The following is a 15,960-nucleotide window of genomic DNA, read 5'->3' on the forward strand; positions in this document are numbered from 1 at the left end:
TGATATTAGAATGGCTACTCCAGCTTGCTTCTTCTGACCATTTGCTTGGAAAGTTGTTTTCCAGCCTTTCACTCTGAGGTAGTGTCTGTCTTTGTCTCTGAGGTGTGTTTCCTGTAGGCAGCAGAATGCAGGGTCCTCGTTGCGTATCCAGTTTGTTAATCTATGTCTTTTTATTGGGGAGTTGAGGCCATTGATATTGAGAGATATTAAGGAATAGTGATTATTGTTTCCCTTTATATTCATATTTGGATGTCAGGTTATGTTTGTGTGCTTTCATTCTCTTTGTTTTGTTGCCAAGACGATTAGTTTCTTGCTTCTTCTAGGGTATAGCTTGCCTCCTTATGTTGGGCTTTACCATTTATTATCCTTTGTAGTGCAGGATTTGTAGAAAGATATTGTGTAAATTTGGTTTTGTCATGGAATATCTTGGTTTCTCCATCAATGTTAATTGAGAGTTTTGCTGGATACAGTAACCTGGGCTGGCATTTGTGTTCTCTTAGGGTCTGTATGACATCAGTCCAGGATCTTCTGGCCTTCCTAGTTTCTGGCGAGAAGTCTGGTGTGATTCTGATAGGTCTCCCTTTATATGTTACTTGACATTTTTCCCTTACTGCTTTTAATATTCTTTCTTTATTTTGTGTGTTTGGTGTTTTGACAATTATGTGACGAGAGGTGTTTCTTTTCTGGTCCAATCTATTTGGAGTTCTGTAGGCTTCTTGTATGTCTATGGGTAAATCTTTTTTTAGGTTAGGGAAGTTTTCTTCTATGAGTTTGTTGAAGATATTTACTGGTCCTTTGAGCTGGGAGTCTTCACTCTCTTCTATACCTATTATCCTTAGGTTTGAACTTCTCATTGAGTCCTGGATTTCCTGTATGTTTTGGACCAGTAGCTTTTTCCGCTTTACATTATCTTTGACAGTTGAGTCAATGATTTCTATGGAATCTTCTGCTCCTGAGATTCTCTCTTCCATCTCTTGTATTCTGTTGGTGAAGCTTGTATCTACAGCTCCTTATCTCTTCTTTTGGTTTTCTATATCCAGGATTGTTTTTCATGTGTTCTTTCTTGATTGCTTCTATTTCCATTTTTAATTCCTTCAACTGTTTGATTGTGTTTTCCTGGAATTCTTTCTGGGATTTTTGCGATTCCTCTCTTTAGGCTTCTACTTGTTTATTAATGTTTTCCTGTGTTTCCCTAAGTGTGTTCATGTCTTTCTTGAAGTCCTCCAGCATCATGATCAAATATGATTTTGAAACTAGGTCTTGCTTTTCTGGTGTGTTTGGATATTCCATGTTTGTTTTGATTGGAGAATTGGGCTCCGATTATGGCATGTAGTCTTGGTTTCTGTTGCTTGGGTTCCTGCGCTTGCCTCTCGCCATCAGATTATCTCTAGTGTTACTTTGTTCTGCTATTTCTGACAGTGGCTAGACTGTCCTATAAGCCTGTGTGTCAGGAGTGCTGTAGACCTGTTTTCCTCTCTTTCAGTCAGTTATGGGGACAGAGTGTTCTGCTTTCGGGCGTGTAGTTTTTCCTCTCTACAGGTCTTCAGCTGTTCCTGTGGGCCTGTGTCTTGAGATCACCAGGCAGCTTTCTTGCAGCAGAAAATTTGGTCTTATCTGTGGTCCTGAGGCTCAAGTTCGCTCGTGGGGTGCTGCCCACGGGCTCTCTGCAGCGGCAGCAACCAGGAAGTCCTGTGCCGCCCCTTCCGGGAGCTTCAGTGCACCAGGGTTCCAGATGGTCTTTGGCTTTTTCCTCTGGCGTCCGAGATGTGTGTGCAGGGAGCAGTCTCTTCTGGTTTCCCAGGCTTGTCTGCCTCTCTGAAGGTTTAGCTCTCCCTCCCACGGGATTTGGGTGCAGAGAACTGTTTATCCGGTCTGTTTCATTCAGGTTCCTGCGGTGTCTCAGGCAGGGGTCCTGCCGCTCCTGGGCCCTCCCCCATGGGAGCCCAGAGGCCTTATACAGTTTCCTCTTGGGCCAGGGATGTGGGCAGTGGTGAGCAGTGTTGGTCGTCTCTTCCGCTCTGCAGCCTCAGGAGTGCCCACCTAACCGGGCGGTTGGCTGACTTATACATATATACTTTGGTGGCCCCTACACTAAAGTGTTTTAGTGGAATGTTATTGTGGATTCTGCCCAAATATGTCAATAATGTAGAATTCACAAATGACAATTTCAAATAGACTCCTTTTTTTATGAACCTATTGAAGTAGAAGTTTAACTGGTCCTCAAGACATTTTTCTCCCTACACATCATCGGGTATTTTATGTTTGGCCTTAAGAAGAATCATGGTACATCATCTTAGCTCAAGTCTGGGCATGCAAACACTGGAAGGTAGATAGACTGTATTGATATCAAATGAGACTAGAGATCCGATTTCAGTAGTCCATGTTGTCCTTTTCTCTCCTGATGTTTGGTAATTTTTTGTAAAAATAAGGATTTGGGAGTTTATCATTTTTTTCTTTTTCTTTTTTTCGGATCTGGGGACCAAACCCAGGGCCTTGCGTTTGACAGGCAAGCGCTCTACCACTGAGCTAAACCCCAACCCCGGGGGAGTTTATCATTTGACGTAGGTATACAGTATTTACGCTGTTATCCTTACTCTATAGCTGGGCCCCCTTTGTGACCAAAATCATTGCAGAAAATGGAATTGGAAAACAGAATTATTCAGTACACATTGAGGAATATTTACACACCCCCTTAACAAGGAATTTACAATAAGAAATTGAAATACAATATTCATTCTATTAAAGGTCTGTAGGGAAAATACTGGCGTTTGGGAAACATAGAAAACCTAGAAAATTTAACTGTATGTCACAGGATGACCTGTGAATACAAATATTATCTAGAAGAATCCACTACACTCCATGCTCATAAATATTTACTACCCAAGCCAATACCCTGATTAACTTTCTCCATTCAGAGCATGAAACCACTACTGGAGCAGAGAGAAGTCTCTATCTTCAGAGAAATGGAGTACGTAAAGTTTTCCACAGGGTTACAGGAGATAGATATGGAAAGGGCACCCTCGATTCTGGTCAGTGTAAGGAAAACTATTCAGCATGTAGGCCAAGGCAGTTCTCACTGACATCACCATTCGGACCTCCCTGAAAACTCTCTTGTAACCTGGAGAGCCTTAGCTTCTTCTGTGATGTCACAACTGTTGTTTTGACTGCAACTGCCTCTCAGAAATCCTTCAGTGCCTCTAGGGTTTACTAATTGGCCTCTAATTCAGAGCAAACTGGGAAGTGATAACAAAGAGGATGAAGAGATTGGAAATGGAGAGAAAGGAAGCTGGCCTTCTGTCTTGGTATAAAAAACAAGGAAGAAATATGTAGTTTTTGGGAAAACTCAGTGAGTCCTTGGTAGGGGTTGAGTGGTATCACTGAAGAGATAGCCTTGATCTGAGCCTTACACATATGGAAATCAGAAGGTGGGAGCCTATCAGAAAAATCTGGCATTCCGTGTTCTTATGGTTTCTGTAATTCAGTGGGATTATATCATTTCTTTATTACAAAAGTCAAGTGTTGTGAAGGGTATATTTGTTTTCCTGAGAGATTATGACCTTTATTCTTTTCCTCAAGAAGAAAAGGTCTGAAGGAAAAAGTGAATACAAGTATTGAGTCCCTAGCTCCGAGTAAACTCCTCCATGTTTTGGATACCTATAGTGCTGTTTGTGCCTTACACTGATATATCAGAGAGAGAAGTGCTTGTTGTTGAGACTTCATCATCTCTGTCTCTCTACTAATATAACTCTGAATACCACTTCAGATTTCTGAGTCAATATGTGCGATTACTTTGCAGCTTTCTTCTCTTTTATATGTTTATCTTTTTAGCAAATTTTATTGGTTTTTATAACTGGATGTTTCCATATTTACATTTAAAATACTATTTTCTTTCCAAGTTTCCTGCCTTTCAGATCCCTACTTGTTCCCTTTTCCTACTTCTCTAACCAGTCTTTCTGTCTGTTGACATTCTCTTGAACTGGGAGACAAACTAGAGAGGAACAAGGGCTTCATTTCCATTGTTGCCCAAAAAGGCCATCCTCAGCAACATATGCATTTGGAGCGATAGGTCAGTCCATGTACTTTCTTTGTATATTGGTCTATTAAGCAAAAGCTCTGGTTCACTGGCAGAGTTGTTCTTATGGGGTTGTAAGCACCATCAGCTCTTCTAATCCTTTTTTTTCAAAATTTAACAGTAAGACGTCCGTTTTCATGTCACTTGTTTGCTACCCACATTCACTTCTGTATTTGATATGCAATATCTGTGTCTCACACTAAACCTTTATATCCAGTTCCTGGCAGAATGCACTTCTTACCTTCATCAATTTTATCTAGCTTTGTTGGCTGATGTATACACACACACACACACACACACACACACACACACACACACACATATATATATATATTTGGAGTCTCCTACACCTAAGTGGTTAAGTGGAAAGTTAACATGGATTCTGCCCCACTATGTCAAGAATGTAGAATTCAAAAATGACAATTTCATATAGATTCTCTCATGTTTTTATGAACCTACTGAACTAGATGTTTAACTGGTCCTCAAGATATTTTTCTCCCTACCCATCATCGGGAATTTTATGTTTGGCCTTAAGAAGAATCATGGTGCATCATCCTACGATCAAGTCTGGACATGCTAACACTGGAAACTAGATAGATTTCATTGATATCAAATGGGACTAGAGAACTGAATTCAATAGTCCATGTTGTCCTTTCCTTTCCTGATGTCTGGTAATTTTTTGATAAAATTAGGATTTGGGAGTTTCTTATTTCAAGTAGGTACACAGTATTTATACTGTTATCCTCACTCTATAGCTGGGCCCCGTTTGTGATCAAAATCATTGGAGAAAATGGAATTAGAAAACATAATATTTGAGTATACATTGAGGAATATTGAAACACCCCCTTAACAAGGAATTTACAATAAAAAATTGAAATACAATATTCATTCAATTAAAGGTCTGTAGGGAAAATACTGGCCTTTGTAAAAGATAGAAAACCTAGAAAATTGACCAGTATATCACAGCAATGAAGCTGGGAATAAAAATATTATCTAGAAGAAGTTTCTACACTCCATGCTCATAAATATTTTCTACCCATGCCTAGACCCTGACTAACTAACTAGATTCAGAGCATGTAACCACTACTTAAGCAGAGAGAAGTGTCTAGCTTCAGAGAGATGGAGTATGTAAAGGTTACCACTGTGTCACAGGAGACATATCTGGAAAGGGCACTCTAGAAACTAGTCAGTGGAAGGAAAATTGTTTAGCAGGTAGGTCATGGCATTTCTTGCTGACATCACCATTAGGCACTCCCTGAAAACTCTCCTGTAACCTGGTGAGCCCTAGCTCCTTCTGTTGTCATGACTGCAACTGCCTCTCAGAAATCATTCAGTACCTAGAGAGTTTACTAATTGGCCTCTAATTCAGAGCCAATTTGGGAGTAGGAACAAAGAGGATAAAGAGATATGAAATGGGGAAAAAGAAGCTGGCCTTCTTTCTTGGTATAAAGAACAAGGAAGAAATATATTGTCCTTGGGAAAACTTAATGTGTCCTTGTTAGGTGTTGAGTGGTATCATTGAAGAGATACCCTTTATCTGCACCTTCCACATAAGGGAATCAGTACCCGGGAGCTTCTCAGAAGCATCTGGACTTCACTGTTCTTTTGCTTCCTGGAAGTCAGATTGTTTATATCATTCATTTCTTTATTCCAAAAGTCAAGTGTTGTGAAGGGCACAGTTGTATCCATGACAGGTCATGGACTTTATACTTTTTGTCAAAAAGAGAAAGATACAAAGGAAGATGGAATGGACAAGTATTGTGTGCTAAGTTCAGAGTAAACTCTTCAATGTTTTGGATACCTAAAGTGCAGTTTCTGTCTGACACTTCTATCTGGGAGAGAGAAGTGCTCTAGTTCTGACTTCATCATCTCAGTCTTTCCAGTAGTATTATCTGACTATCATTTTAGATTTACAAGTCAATGGGTATGATTAATTGGTAGTTTTCTTTTCTTTTATATCTGTCATTTTTTAGTAAATTTTATTGCTTTTTTAACTGGATGTTTCTGTATTTACATTTAAAATGTTATTTCCTTTCCCAGTTTCCTGCCCATAATATCCCTAACTGGTCCCCCTGCCCCTCTTCTATAACCCTCCTTACTAGCCCTTGACATTTCCTTGAACTTGGAGTCAAGCCTAGGAAGACCAAGGACTTCTCCTTCCATTGGTGTCCACCAAGTCCATCCTCTTCCACATATGAAATTGGAGTCATCGCTCCGTCCATGTACATTCTTTGAATAGTGGTCTAGTATCAGAAAGTTCTGCTTCATTGGCGTTGTTGTTCTTATGGTGTTAAAGCCCTTCAGCTCTTGTAATCTTTCCTCAAAATCTATAAACAAGAAGTCCATTTTCAGTTCACTGGTTTGTCACTAGCATTCACTTCTGTATTTGGCATAATCTAGCTGTGTCTCTCAGGAAATATCTATATCTGATGCCTGATAGAATGCACTACTTACCTTCATCAATATTGTCTAGTTTTGGTATATGATGTATATATATGTACTTTTGGTGGCTCCTACAGCTATGAGTTTAGCTGGAATTTTAACATGGATTCTGCGCATCTAGGGCAAGACTGTAGAATCCACAAATGGCAATGCCAAATAGATTCCATCCTGTTCCTTTGAAACTACTGAAATTGAGGCTTCACTAGTCCTCAAGTCATTTCACTCCATGCCCAGACTCCTATATCTTATGTTTGGTCTTAATAACAAATCATGGTAAAATTGCCAAAACCCTCAAGTATGGCAATGAAACACAGGAAGGTAGATATTGCAGTACTGATATCAAATGAGACTGGACAACCAAATTCTATAGTCCATGTGGTCCTTTCCTTTATTGATGTCTGGTAATTTTTGGATAAAATAAGGATTTGGGAATGTGTCATTTGAAGTATGTACACAGTATTTACACTGGTATACTTACACAATAGTTGGGCCCACTTTGTTGCCAAAATCATTGCAGAAAATGGAATTGGAAAACAGAATTTTTGAGTACACATTCAGGAATATTATAAAGTCCCCTATCATTGAATGTATAGTAAGGAAATATAATATAATATTCATTCAACTAAAGGAGTATAAGGAAAATTCTAGTGTTTGGGAAACAGAGATATCCGAGAAAATTGAACTGTAGGCCATAGGAATGGACCTGGGAATAAAATTATTATCCAGAAGAATCTCCTCACTCCAGGTTCCTAAACCTTTTACACCCATACCAACCCCCTGACTATCTTTCTCCATTCAGAGCCTGTAACCACTAATGAAGCCAAGAGAATTCCCTAGCTTTAAAGAGATATAGTACGTTAAGTTTTCCACTGGGTCACAGGAGACACTCCTGGAAAGGCCACCTTTGAATCTGGTCATTGGGAGGAATGTTTAGCAGGTAGGCCATGGCAGTTCTAAATTACATCATCATTAGGTCCTCCCTGAAAATTCTCTTGTATCCTGGAAAGCACTAGCTTCATCCATGATATCACAAGTGTTTTGCTGAAAGCAACTTCCTCTTAGATATTGCTTCAGTACTTTTAGTGTTTACTATTTGGCCTCTAATGCAGAGTAAACAGCCATTTGGGAGTGAGAACAAGGAGACTGAAGAGATCAGAGATGGAGAGAAGGAAGCTGGTATTGTATTGGTATAAAAAATTCTAGAAATATGTCGTCCATGGGAAAGCTCAGTGTTTCATGGGTAGATGTTGACTGAGATCACTGAAGAGATATCCTTGATCTGAGCCTTCACATCTGAGAATCAGAGATGAGAGCCTCTCATGTGGTCTTCCCTTTTTGTTATGGTTCCCGAAAATCAGATAGTTTATATCATTTATTTCTTTATTCCAGAGCCAGGTGTTGGGAAAGGCAAAGTTGTTTTCCTGAGAGGTCATCACTTTTATTCATTTGCCAAGAAGAAAAATGTCCTACGGAAGAAGGGAAAGTCAAGTATTGTGTCCTCAGCTCAGAGTAAACTCCTCCATACTTTGGATTCCTATAGTGCAGTTTGTGTCTGACACTGATATTTGGGAGAGAGCAGAGGTTCTAGTTGAGACTTCACCATCTCAGTCTTTCTACTAGTATTACTCTGACTACCATTTCCTGAGAGTGACCCTGTATATTTGTGAGTGAATAGGTGTAATTTGCTGGCAATTCTCTTTTCTTTTATTTCTTTATTTTTTTTAATTTTTATAGCAAATTTTATTGCTTTTTTGAATGGGATATTTCTATATTTACATTTCAAGTATTGTTTCCAATGCCAGTTTTCTGTTGGTTAGGTCCCTAACCTCTCTGCCTCCAATTATTCTAAAATTCCTCTTACTGCCCTTTGATATTCCCATGAAATGGCAGTCAAACCTAGGGAGGACAAAGGGCTTCTGCATCCATTGGTGCCCAAAAAGACTATCTTCTGCTACCTGTGTATTTTAAACAATAGGTCCCTCGATGGACAGTCTTTTAATATTGGTTTAGTACCAGAATGCTCTGGTTTATTGGGATTGTTGTTCTTATGGGGCTAAAAGTCCCTTTAGCTCTTGTAATCCTTTCTCAAAATCTATAACAAGAGGTCCGTTTTCAGGTCACTGGTTTGCCACTAACATTCACATCTGTATTTACCATGCTCTAGCTATGTTTGTCGGATTCCTGGAAGCATGCACTTCTTAGCTTCAAAAATCTTTTCTAGTTTTGGTGGCTGATATCTTTATCTATCTATGTCTATATCTGTATCTGTATCTGTATCTATCTGTATCTGTATCTGTATCTGTATCTGTATCTGTATCTGTATCTGTATCTGTATCTGTATCTATATATCTACATCTACATCTACATCTACATCTGCATATATATCTACATCTATATCTATATCTATGTCTATCTATCTAAATATATATACATATATATATGTATATATACATATATATATACATATATATATATATATATATATATATATATATATATATATACAACTATGAAGTTAGGTGGAATTTTTACATGAAATCTGCACAACTAGGTCAAGAATGTAGAATTCACAAAAGCCAAATAGACTTCCTCCTGTTCTTATGAAACTATTGAAGTTGAGGTTTCCCTGAACCTCAAGCCATTCCTCTCCCTGTCCATCCTCCTGAATTTTATATTTTCCTTGAAGAAAGAAACATGGTAAAACATCCAAAACCCACAAGTATAGCCCTGGAAAAACAGGAATGTAGATATTACAGAAATCTAATGTGGTTCTGAGGTTAAAAGCCATTTTTTTTCCATTCCCAACAGAAGAGCAGAGGCAAGTCATAGCAGGATGCCATGGAGATGCAAAACTGGAGGGATCAGAGAACTCAATTTGCAGTTAAATGCTGTAAACAATGCTTACAAGTTCGTCAAAGAAAATGATTAAAAATATACTTGGTTGCCAGAGGTATTCTTGTGCACCTAACCATTTCTTAACCTCATTAATAAACAAGGAACCTTCAACCTCCCCAACCCCCACAAGAAAAAACAAAAAAAACCAAAAAAAAAAAAAAACAACAACAAAAAAAAAAAAAAAACCTCAAAACCAAAAAAACACTCTAAACCACTAATTTAAAACCCAAGGCACCCATAGGTTAAAGCCACTGAGCAACAGACAGGATTGAAACAGTATCACAATTCTTACCAACTGACTGCAAGTCTTACTGATAATAACTGTTATTTGAAATGAGATTAAAACTGTATTCAAGGCTAAACTGAGATGACCGGGTTCTGTAGCCTCAGCAGAACCAGCAGCCGGGATGGCAGAGTCCAGGGCTACAGATTGCAGTAATAAGGGCTCAGCCTACTTTGTGAGTGCTGTAAAGGGCTGGAAATGTCATGGTTAAGAAAGTCATAGAGGATTTGCCAGGCAACATTTACTGGATGAGGAAAGGCTCTTCTGTGTCACGGTACTAGCACAGGCACTGGATTAAGCAAAGCCAATGCACTGAACAGTGGCTCGCACTCTGTATGTATATCTGTGGCAAAATTCTGGTTCTGTGGAGATTTCAAGAAGAAGGAAAACAATATCACAATTCAAATAAATTAACTATTAATACCATTTAGTCACACAGTACAACTACCCATCAGCATATCCATAAAACCCAAATCCGTGGGTTCACAGTCACTTTCTCCTATGCAGAAAATGCTTGCTCAACCTCTTTAGTGGCTGAGAAACCAGAGAAGCTGAGGTGACTCCTGGGCAATGGTTTTTGAGATTTCTGAATATCCTAGAACCAACTCAAACAATTTTTTACTTTTATCAAGTGTAATAAAACTATAGGAAAAGAGTCTATGCATAAAAGGAAGAAAAACTCATGCTCTGTTCTGTGGCTTTAAACATAGGAAAATGTAGAAATATCACAGGAACTGAGACAGCTTTGTAATTGGAATGTTACTATAAACATACACGCAGAACACATGCTCTATGGCCTCCTCATAATCGTAGAACGCTTATGGCTCATTTTTGTTTTTACTGCTGCTCTGCAGTAGTTTTTGTTTTGGGGACAGGGTTTCATTTATGCACTACAGAATGACCGACCATCCTATGGCTTCAGCCTCCTCAGTGCTAGGATTGCAGGGTCGTGGTGGCTGGCCATACCCAATTTATCATTATCTTTTGTGAGTACATGCTACATCTGTCTACATTAGATCTTTGTTAGTAATGCAAACTTCCTAACTAAATGAACTTGGTGTCACCTAAGCATGGGTAAGGAGACAGAAGAAGGTCAAGACTTCTGAATTGACCAGGATGTTCTTTCTCAAGGCATCCGGCCTGATTCTAAGCAATCGGTACTTGGACCACTGGCAACTACAATGGCATCCTGAGCATTTCTATGAAGACAAGTTGCTGGCACTCTAGCAGTTGTGATACAGCTACCAACACATATGAACACTGAGAAATAACTGCAGAATTCTTTAAGAGTAAGTGGTAAAGGTATTGGCAAGTGGTTGACTAAAATCCTAACACAACTTGTAAGCCAAATAAATGATTTCAGAGAAGGAGATTTTCTTATGTGAATGCTCAAAGAAAAGAATCTTGCTTGTACATGCATTACGGCTGCTGTGCTTCGCGCTGACTCTCAACACTGCTATCTTCTCAGTACCCGAGGGGAGATAAATAAAGACAGACAGCTGGCCTTATCTGCTTACCCTTCCCCTCACCAATACACACAAATATCAAACAAAAACTGGTTCTGATGTTAGAGTGTAATGCACAATATTAGATATATAAATTGCATGCATTAATAATAAACACAGAGTAATACAGTCTATGTTTACTGAAAACTCAGCTTGTCATCTATATTAAAAAATAAAAAAAAAAACAAACAAAACCCACTTTCCCTTTAATTCACATGAAAAGAAAGAAATGTTTCCCTGACTTACTTCTTCCCTGACTTACTTAAACTCTTAAGGATTGACTTTTCCCCGTTTTTCAGTACTGGGAACTAAACTCAGGAGTCCATTTGAGACACGCAAGCATTCTGCTACTGAGCTTCTCAATCCTCTCTTTCCTCTGCACCCCCAAACACTTTTTTTGTCTGAAGACTCATGGGGGTCAAGGTCAGTTACTAGACACATAAAGGTGACTTGTGGGTTTACTGGGAAGATAGCACAGTGAGCAGAGAGCTTAAGGTGCAAGTGTGAAGATCTGAGATTGAGTTCAAGGAATCCACATAAAAAGCCAGATTTTATAACACTAATCTATAATCCCTGTGCTCCAGCAACTGCATGGCAGAGTGAGATAGGAGAATCTTAGACACCTATAGGCCAGGTTGTCTGGCATAGCCGAGGTAAGCAAAAGAGAAACCGTGCCTCAAAACACAATGGAACAATGCCAGCTGTGGTCCTCTGATATTCTACCTGTGCAGTAGCTCGCATTTCCATTTATGGAAAATACAAAAACGTCAGGTTGTAAGTTACTTATAGATGGACAAATAAGGATAAAGTTATTGTAATCCTGTAAATTTAATGTACTGAGTTCATTGAAGAGATTATGAAGCTGCTGTAGAAAAGAAGAGTTGTCCATATGACCAAAACAACATCCCACCAATGGTGGAGCTGGAACTGAAAGTCAGGCAGAGTTTTGCTCTTTCCATGGCAGCTTGGTAATCTGGTTGTGTGTACTGTAGACATTTCATGTATCCTAGACAGGTAAACTATAATTACCCTATATGCACAGAAACAGGTTACAAAATTATTATAACTCTCAGCAATATTAAATTGTATGATCTGGGTGCATAATAAATTTTAGCAACTAGTGGGAAGGAGAACCTTGAAGTCTTGGTTGTAATGGCTGACCTGTCTTTCTAGCTACAGAACTCTAATAATAAAATGAAAACATACAGTCAATAGGAAAGTTCATGTAAAAACCCTTGCAACTAGGCTTATACCTTTATGATATAAAGTAGGCAATTCTGAGGCAAAAGCATCCAAGAAATAATAACGTTCTGTACATCACTTAATTTCAATTGGTTTTCTCTTTGATCCATTCAGATTTCTCCACATAGTGTTAAACTTCTATTATGCTCCATTTAGTATTCTAGTGCTTAGAGACAACAGTCCAGGCATAAAGGTGTTTGGGTCCATGTCCAACTATTTCTTACATATTAGTGGCATGTAGAGACAGGAGTATGTGATGCACTGTCATGTCACAAGCATCAGAAGAAAACTAATATGGGCTAAAGGGATAGAAAAATAGAGAGGAGACCATTTTAGTGTAGTGAGATCACAGAATGATTCACTGAAAATACAGCATTTAACAAAGATCTAAATGAAGGGAAAGAATAAGGCAAAAAGACAACCAGGGAAAGTGCTCCCTAAGCAACAGATGTGTTCAAAGACTAATGAATTCAACTGAGTGAACACGGGGAGAAAGACAAGATAGGAAGTAACCAACAACTAAGGTGCCACATCCTTGAACATACTCTTTTCTATGGAGGGGGAGGGGATGAAGAAAGGAGAACAGAAGAAAACTACATTGCACAGACTTGTGGTTAGAAGAAACTCACGGTAGATGCACACAGTTGTACAGTAAACGAGAAACAACTCTAGAGACAAAGATAGTAATAATGGATGGAGTGAAGAATGATAAAATTCAAAGAATATGAAGATACAGCAATAAGATTTCTTGTAAGTGTAAGTGATAAAATACGAAGGGTGTTGTTTGGAAACTAAGTGTGGGCCAAAGGTAAAGTATGATGTGTGCTGTCCACAGTGAGTAGTGTTAATAGTAGTAACAGTGAGCAACTGACTCTAACACAGTGACAAAAGTGATGTGCCTTCCTACAGACCTAAAGGGTTCAAGTAATCAAGGACTGAAATCTTTACAAACATGAGCCAAAAGGAATAAAAGCCATGAGCTCTCAGGAAGACAACTGTGGCCTTCCCAAAACCAGGTTTTTGGAATAAAGAAAATAGTGATATAAACACTCTGACTTCCAGGAAACATAAGAAGCAGGGAAGTACATATACTTCTGAGAGACTCCTGCTCCTGATTCCCTTCCCGTATGTGGAAGACTCCGACAAATCTATCTCTTCAGCGAACTCACTCAACTCCTACCCAGGAATGACTGAGTTTTCCCATTGTCGACATAGTTATTCCTCTTTTTATACCAAGACAGAGGGCCAGCTTCCTTCTCCCCATGTCTGATATCTTCATCCTCTTTGTTCTCCTTCCCAAATGGCTGTTTACTCTGAATTGGAGGCAAATTAGTAAACCCTAGAGGTACTGAAAGTATATCGATGAGGCAGTTGCAGACACAACAACACATTTGACATCACAGTAGTAGCTAGGCATCTCCAGGATACAAGACGTTTTTCAGGTAGTGTGTAATGATGATGTCACTGAGAACTGCCATAGCCTACCTGAGGATCAGCTTTTCCTTATATTAACCAGATTCGAGGGTGCCCTTTACAGGTGTGTCTCTTGTGACACAGTGAAAACCTTTACATATTACAACTCTCTAAACCTAGAGACTTCTTTTTGCTTCATTAGTGGTTACATAGTCAGGGGCTTGTCATGGGTAGAAAAGTTCTAGGAACATAGGTGGAGGAAATTCTTCTGGATAATAATTCTATTCCCAGGTATATATCTGTGACATACAGTTCAATTTACTAGGTTTTCTCTGTTTCCGAAAGACCAGGATTTTCTGTGCAGACCTTTAATTGAATGAAAATTGTATTACGTTTTCTTATTGCACATTCCTTGGTATAGGACTTTATATATATTGCCGAATGTAAACTTAAAATTCTGCTTTTCAATTCAATTTTTGACAGTGATTTTGGAAACAAAGGGGGGCCAGCTTTAGAGTGAATATAACAGTGTAAATATTGTGTACTCTCTTCAAATGATAAAGTCCCAAATCCTTCTTTTTCCTAAAATTACTAGACATCAGTAAACCAAAGGACAACATAGACTATAGAGTGCAGTTCTGGTTCCATTAGATATCAGTTTCTAATATCTGCCTTCCGGTGTTCCCACGGCCAGACTTAAGGGTTTTGGATGATTTACCATGATTCTTTCTTCAGGCCAAACATAATATTCAGGAGGATAGGCAGGGAGAGGAATGAATGAGGTCCAGATATACCTCAAGTTTAATACGTTCATAAGAACAGGATGGAGTCTATTTGGCATTGTCATTTGTTGATCCTACATTCTTGAGATAATTGCGCAGAATCCATGTTAAAATTCCACCTAACCTCATAAATGTAGAAGCCACCAAAGTATATATATATATATATACATATATATATATACTACATATATACTTATATACATATATATATATATATATATATATATACTGAGTAACAAATCTAGATAAGATAGATGAACCTCATAAGTGCATTCTTCCAGGAACTGGATATAGATCTTTCCTGAGGACACAGCTAGAGCATGTCAAATACAAAATGAATGCCAGTGGCAAACCAGTGAATTGAAAAACGAACTCTTGTGGGTAGATTTTGAGAAAGGATTTCAAGGGGTGAAGGGGCTTTCAACCCAATAAGAACACAGATGCCAACAAACCAGAGTTTTCTGGTACTGAACCAATGTTCAAAGTCTGTACATGGACATACTTAGGCTCCAACTGCATATATAGCAGAGCATGGACTTATAGGGCACCAAAGGAAGGAGAACCACTTGGACATCCATAGGTTTGACTCCCAGTGAATGGGAGTGTCAAGGGGCAATAAATGTGGTTATAGAGGCATTGGATGGGGACTGCTTAGGGATCTTATTGACAGGAAACTGGAAAAGGAAAGAACATTTCTAAAGAAAATATAGAAGTATCCAATTAAAGAAGCAAAAAATATGTTAAAAATGAAAGAAATTATAGAAAAGAGAACTGCTTGCTAATCACAAGTATTGACTCAGAAATATAAAGAGTCACTGTCAATGAATGGTAGACAGAGTAATACTAGTTGAAAGACTGAGATGAAGTCTCAACTAGAAGCATTTTTTCTCTCCCAGATATCAGTGTCAGACACAACATGCACACTGTAGGAATCCAAAGCATGGAGGAGTTTACACTGAGTTGAGGATACAGTAATTGTCTTTCCCCTCTTCCTTAGGATGTTTTTCTACTGGTCAAAAAAGAATGAAATTGATGAGCTCTCAGGAAAACAGTACCCTTCCCAATATTTGGCTTTTGGGATAACGAAATTAGTGATAAACTCTCTGATTCCAGGAACCATAACAAGCAGGGAATTCCAGATAATTCTGAGAGAATCCCAGATCCAGATTGCATATGTGGAAAGCTCATATTAAGGGTATCGCTTCAGCTAATCCACACAGTCCTTACCTGGGACTCATGTAGATTTCCCATGGACCAAGATTTTCTTCCTTTATTTTTATACCAAGACAGAAGGCCAGCTTCCTTATCTCCATCTCTGATCTCTTC

General features: G+C 38.7%; 1 long non-coding RNA gene across 1 annotated transcript; it reads left to right on the plus strand.

Annotated features, from left to right (window-relative positions):
* The first annotated feature begins 3,164 nt into the window (after nt 1-3,164).
* LOC134484256 (uncharacterized) lies at nt 3,165-9,465 on the plus strand. Its single transcript, XR_010061672.1, has 2 exons — nt 3,165-3,302; nt 9,323-9,465. It is a non-coding gene; the product is annotated as an uncharacterized LOC134484256 (long non-coding RNA).
* Nucleotides 9,466-15,960: the final 6,495 nt, after the last annotated feature.

The sequence above is a fragment of the Rattus norvegicus genome, chromosome Y, assembly GCF_036323735.1.
Source record: "Rattus norvegicus strain BN/NHsdMcwi chromosome Y, GRCr8, whole genome shotgun sequence".
Classification (NCBI taxonomy): Eukaryota; Metazoa; Chordata; class Mammalia; order Rodentia; family Muridae; genus Rattus; species Rattus norvegicus.